This window comes from Micromesistius poutassou (genome assembly GCF_964030765.1).
Source record: "Micromesistius poutassou genome assembly, chromosome: 6".
NCBI classification, from domain to species: domain Eukaryota; kingdom Metazoa; phylum Chordata; class Actinopteri; order Gadiformes; family Gadidae; genus Micromesistius; species Micromesistius poutassou.
The window spans coordinates 2497081-2503303 of NC_140276.1; positions in this window are offsets into that span (position 1 = coordinate 2497081).

Below are 6223 nucleotides of genomic sequence, written 5' to 3' on the forward strand. Positions count from 1 at the left end.
CGGTTCGATCCGCCCCAGCCGCATGGCCGGGGCAGAGGTTTCGAGAATGTGATGTAACCGCTGAGCTAAACTAGCGCCGGAAGAATCACCGCAGGCCATTGTTTAGTAGTCAAACTTGACCAACAAGGTAGGCCTACGTCACTGGGAGCGGCTGTATTATCCGGAAATGCGCCGTGAACACCCTGAATAGTCTGTTCAGTTGTCAGTCCTGTAGCGTGCTTACACGTCATTGGAGGTTATACAGGCTAGGCCTACTACCTATACTTTTAAGAGGTGGGCGAACTGATGCACCTGTAGGCTGGGCAGAAGCCTGACTGGTTTACAACTGGTTTACGACTGGTTGGGGTCATAGTGCGCCTGAGGGTCGGTAGACTGGCCTATTGTGTTTGTGGTGTTAGTGCGCCATCTGCTGGAATTAAATTTGTTAATGCCAGTATTGACAGTATATCGTAGGCTAAGTATTGTTAACATAAAACAATAAAAGCTACGTCTTTAGTGTTTCGTTTTCAACTCTTCGTCATGCAGCCTGTTTTACCCACGTCATTTGACGTGATACCGGCTACTATACTCACTATGGGCCTCCTCACTATATTTAAGAGGTTGGCGAATTGATTGTTGCACCTGTAGGATATATGGGCATACGGCTGAAGGTTGAGAATTGCGTAAAATAATCTATGATTATGAACCCCTCAACACGTTGTTTTGAATTAGAAATTTTGAAAGCAAATATACACACGCAGAAAGAACGACCCGTGTTGTCTGTGGGAGGTCTCACGACCGTACAAAAAGACTGGCGTCACATCGGGAGGAACGGCGGGGTGAGGCCCGTGGGGAGGTCCTGTGTTGGTGGACTGGGGGGGAGTCTGGGGAGTTCGTTGCTGGCCCAAGGGCAAAGCATGATGTAATCAAAATGTTGCTAGGCAACAATAGTGCGCTACTCACCTGGAACGAAAACAAGAGAAAAACGTCTGGAGTCTTGCTGTATTGACACAGATCGTCCACTAGATGGCGGACAAGACTAACTAACAGAAAGATAGACTCATGCCATGCTGTTTTTAACACCTATCTGTCCCAATGTGTGTGTGTGTGTGTGTGTGTGTGTGTGTGTGTGTGTGTGTGTGTGTGTGTGTGTGTGTGTGTGTGTGTGTGTGTGTGTGTGTGTGTGTGTGTGTGTCTCTCACTCTTGCTCTCGCTCTCGCTCTCTCCTCGACATGTAGCTGTATCTTCACCTATGTTTGTGTGGTGCCCCCCTTTGGGGAGATAAGTTCTGATTACTACTGCAGATGTGAGTGGAGTGAGAGAGGGAGACAGAGAGTCATGGAAAGACTTTTACAGAGCGAGAGAAACAGAGACATTTACACACACACACACACACACACACACACACACACACACATATATATATATATATATATATATATATATGACAGTCAGAGAGAAAGAGAGAGAGAGTCGAATAAAGCATGGTGCAGATGAAAATTCTGAAAAGAAGAAACCATGTTTGTTTCTGTGTTTGTCTGTCTGTCTGTCTGTCTGTCTGTCTGTCTGTCTGTCTGGCCGCTTCTCGTGGAGCCCCACTGCAGTGTGGGAGAAGGTGGGGTCACACCGCTGTGTCTGTCTGAGAGAGAGAGAGAGAGCTAGAGAGAGAGAGAGCTAGAGAGAGAGAATCAGGCACACAGCAGGGAGTGAACGCAGGAAGGGTGAGGTGGAAAGAAAAGAGGAGGAATGAAGGGGGGGGTGGGGGGGGGGGGCGTACAAGAAAAGGAAAGGGGACGGCAACACACAGAAGAGGTACGCTAGTGGTCCAAGTGGTCGTCCAGTGATATTAGGGGGGAGAGAGAGAGAGAGAGAGAGAGAGAGAGGGAGAGAGATTCATCCATATGCTCCTCAGCTGTGTAAACTGAATTGCGGCGCTGCGTCTCGGATTCCCCCCAAAATGGGGGATATTTATAGGAGGCTGGCAGAGGCAGCATGCGGACCCTTGCTCTGTCACACCCGCTAATATTATTATTATTACTTTATATGCGCAGAAATGGAAAATGTCAGCAACCTGAGAGGCCTACAGAGACAGTACGTGCATGTCGGTGTGTGTGTGTGTGTGTGTGTGTGTGTGTGTGTGTCTGCGTGCATGTGTATTAGTCTGTGTGTGTGTACGTCTGTGTGTGTGTACGTCTGTGTGCGTGTGTGTGTGTGTGTGTATATGTGTCAGTCTATGTGTGTGTGTGTGGTTGTCTGCCCCATACTCTCATGTAGTGTCTGCATTTTGTTTTATTTCGAGGGGGGAAATAAGGCAGACGTGGGGGGAGAGTGGGGGAGCAAATGATGAAAAAAGGGGCGACGGAGCAAAAGGGGGAGAACGTTTGCCTGTATTGGCAAGGGATGTAACCTGATCCACCGGACCTATTAGAACTGTCAGGGACTAAGGAAGTGAGAGAAAGGGGTGGATGGCAGGGGAGGAGAGAGAAGGAAGGAAAGAGAGAAAGGGGGGGAGAGAGAGGGGGAGGCAGGGGGGGAGGAAGAAAGAAAGAAAGAAAGAGTGGAGCAGGACGAGACAGACACAGACATGAGCACATATTCCAGCTCCAGATTATAAGATTCCCGCAAGTTGCAGACATGTTGAAACACACAACACAAAGAGACACACACCCCTTTGCACTCACATACACACACACACACACACACACACACACCCGTGCACACACAAACACGCACACACACAAGTTCATACACACTCACACGCACCTACACACACACACCTACATACACACACGTGCATGCGCATACGCACACAAACAGACACATACACAGACACTTGCGTACACACACAGACACTCATACACTCATACACAAACACACAAAGGTCCCGGTCCACCTGGTAACAGATGCAAAGTCACGTGCACACATGCAGAAACATAAACAGCGGGCTAGACATAACAGAGCTGTGCGTGTGCATGCGTCCTGCTGGTAGGAGAGGAAATTCCAGCCGGAACAGGTGGGATGGCCGATAGCGATCCATCGGAATGGCTCCGTTCCCGCCCGGGACTCTGTCATCAGTTCAGCAACCATCCCCGCCAGGGATCGGGATCAGGCCGGCCTACAAAGGGCTGATGCTCACGTGCACGTGCACACGCCGGCATTGGGTGCCAGCAGCTCCATCAACTTTAATTACAGTTGGATTTAAAGAAAAAAAAACGTACTAATCTGTTGGTGTTGCCACAGCATGCCTTCCAAGATTTTAGCCGACGATGCGTTTAAGACACAACTAAAGGAGTTTATGGATGTAGCACTCGATATCAAAGCTCCCGTGATCCCCCCCTGCGTCAGGGGAAGTGTCCTGAAGGGGGGGCGGTCTGGAGGCTCGCTCTGTAAAGTTTGTCACCTGAGAACCACAGAGGAGACGATTTGAGTGACAATCGACTCGACTTAAAGCATTGCGATGTCTCGTCAACAATATCATTATGTTTCATGGCAGTTTAGAGCTATATAAGCGGTGTATGTTACGCCTAATGGCCCCCGGGCTACAAGCGGGACAAATCCTGAACCTTTAAGGTGGTAAAGGTATTTTTTTGCTGAATAATTATTAACACTGTAAGCTTACTTCACTTTGGATTTACTTTTTTGCTCAATCACTAACAGCACACTGTGCCGTTAGTGATTGAGCAAAGTCACGTCACGTTATGAGTAGTTTTTACGACAATCTTTAGATGCTGGCATATGCTGGCAAGACATGAGACAAAGGCCATGGAGGGATATGGACTCCCAACTTGTATTCATCTTTTGTCACACATCCACACATGTGTGGATGTGTGTGTGCCATTGCTACCAGAAGTACCCAGAAAACCTTATTAACACCAACCAGAATACCTTAGCAAAGTGTGTTAGAAATCCAACAAAGTGTACTTACATGTTAGTATCAGTTATTGTATGCAAATTGTGATGCATAGTTTGTCGCATTACCCCACACTGGAAGGATTGCACTTTAGCCTTCTTATGGCTCTGACAGTTTATCATCTGCGTTTATAGCCTCATCGTAGCACAATTTGTGCTACGTCAACCAGCTCTATTTTGTGTTTTGAATTCATTATTGTATGTACACGTACATTCATGTGGGCATTAAAAAAATACAGCTGGTTGACATTGCACACATAATTAGTTTTTTTTCCCAGATATATCCAATATGTATTTAACATAATAACGACCTAACAAATACATTAATACGTAATCATGAATATTTCTTAATGTAGGGCTTGGAAATCAAGTGGGATGAATGCAACTGCGCTACCTGTTGAACCGGCTAGATGGCGATGTGGTCTGAGCTGCGTTGCCATCGACGTGAGTGCAGACGACAGCCCAGCCCAGATGCAACCACACATACCATCTCCAGATAATGCACACCTGAAGTGTTTTATCATAAATATAGTTGATCGTATTTATTTGATAACTTATGGACTTTGAGAAAGGGGTTTAGAAGTCCGATGGCGGGTCGGGGGGGGCAGGGGCCCCCCCCCGAGAAGGATGTGATGTAGGGCGCGAGGACGGGCAGAAACGGCCCTGGACCTCTTGTAATGATGTCGATCCTCCCTTTTGTTTTGTTTTCTGTGTTCCGTAGAACGTTGAGGTTCTGAGGTCATCAATAACAAGCGGTCGGGATTGGCATAGAGAGGGGGGAAAAAGACAGGAAGCTGGGGAAGAGACGGAGAAGGAAGACGAACAGGAAACAGACACTGGGCTCTGGGCAAACAGAACGCATCGCGTCGGAGGACAGGAGTCAAAGCTCAAATATGTGTGTGTGTGTGTGTGTGTGTCTTTAATGTTTATGCAAGGGTCCGGGGGTGACCTAAACCTAAGGCAGTGTTGCAGTATATCCTTCAGTACGCTGCCTCACTACTGGAAAAAATATCAAAATGTCCCTGATATCAGCCAAGACTTTGTGCATGTCTGCCTGTGTTTGTGTGTGAGTCTGTCTACTGGGCAGATGAGGTGTGTGTGTGTGTGTGCATTCTTGTGTGTGTGTGTGTGTGTGTGTGTGTGTGTGTGTGTGTGTGTGTTGGCTGAGATGAACATGGAGAACCCCTGCCTAAGGGGCCACTGAGACAGATGATTGACAGCTCCTGTGATCACATGACTGCGCCAAGTAACCCTCTCTTCACCATATCCTGCTGCTCACGTCCATACTTCTTTCCTTCACCCGACAGTCACTGGCATCTGTGTGAGTGTGTTTGTTTGTGTGTGTGTGTGTGTGTGTGTGTGTGTGTGTGTGTGTGTGTGTGTGTGTGTGTGTGTGTGTGTGTGTGTGTGTGTGTGTGTGTGTGTGTGTGTGTGTGCATGTGCGTGTGTGTGTTGCAGGTGTGTGGTTATGAATGGTCCTGAGCTACTTTAAATACAGGAGAATTTACAAAGACATGGACCGGTCTCATCGACGGGTTTGCATTATAAACACATCAGTAAATGGGCTCGGATGAGAGAGTAAGAGAGAGAGAGAGAGAGAGAGAGAAGAGAGAGAGAGAGAGAGAGAGAGAGAGAGAGAGAGAGAGAGAGATGAGAGAGAGAGAGAGAGAGAGAGAGAGAGAGAGAGAGATGAGAGAGAGAGAGAGAGAGAGAGAGAGAGAGAGAGAGAGACTAGAGAGAGAGAGAGAGAGAGCAAGACAGAGGAAGGAAGCAGAGAGCAAGACAGAGAGAGAGAGAGAGACACTAGTAAAGCGTGGGAGAGAGAGCGAGGCGGGGTCATAATTTGCGACGGAAACCATTTGCTGAAATATTAATTTCCCTTCCTTTTTATGTTTTCATCAAGTTGACTCCAACCCTTCCCTCCCTCCATCCCTCTCCTCCTGCTTACCGACTCTTTTCTCTCGGTACATTCCACTCCTCTTTGCATACTCTCTGACCGCCCCTCCCACACACACACACGCACACACATGCACACATATACACACGCACACACACACACATATACACACGCACACACACACACACACACACAACACAACACACACACACACACACTTAGACAGGCGCACACACACACACACACACACACACACACACACACACACATACATACATATATACATACACACACCAACTTTGCACTACCTCACCACTTTTAAAAACAAACTCTCCTCCCCCTCCAAATCTCTTCTTTCTCTCTTTCCTAGCCGTTGCGCCTCACCCCATCCCTCGCTACCTGACATGGTGGAACGGTGCCCAGTGAGTCACACCTCTG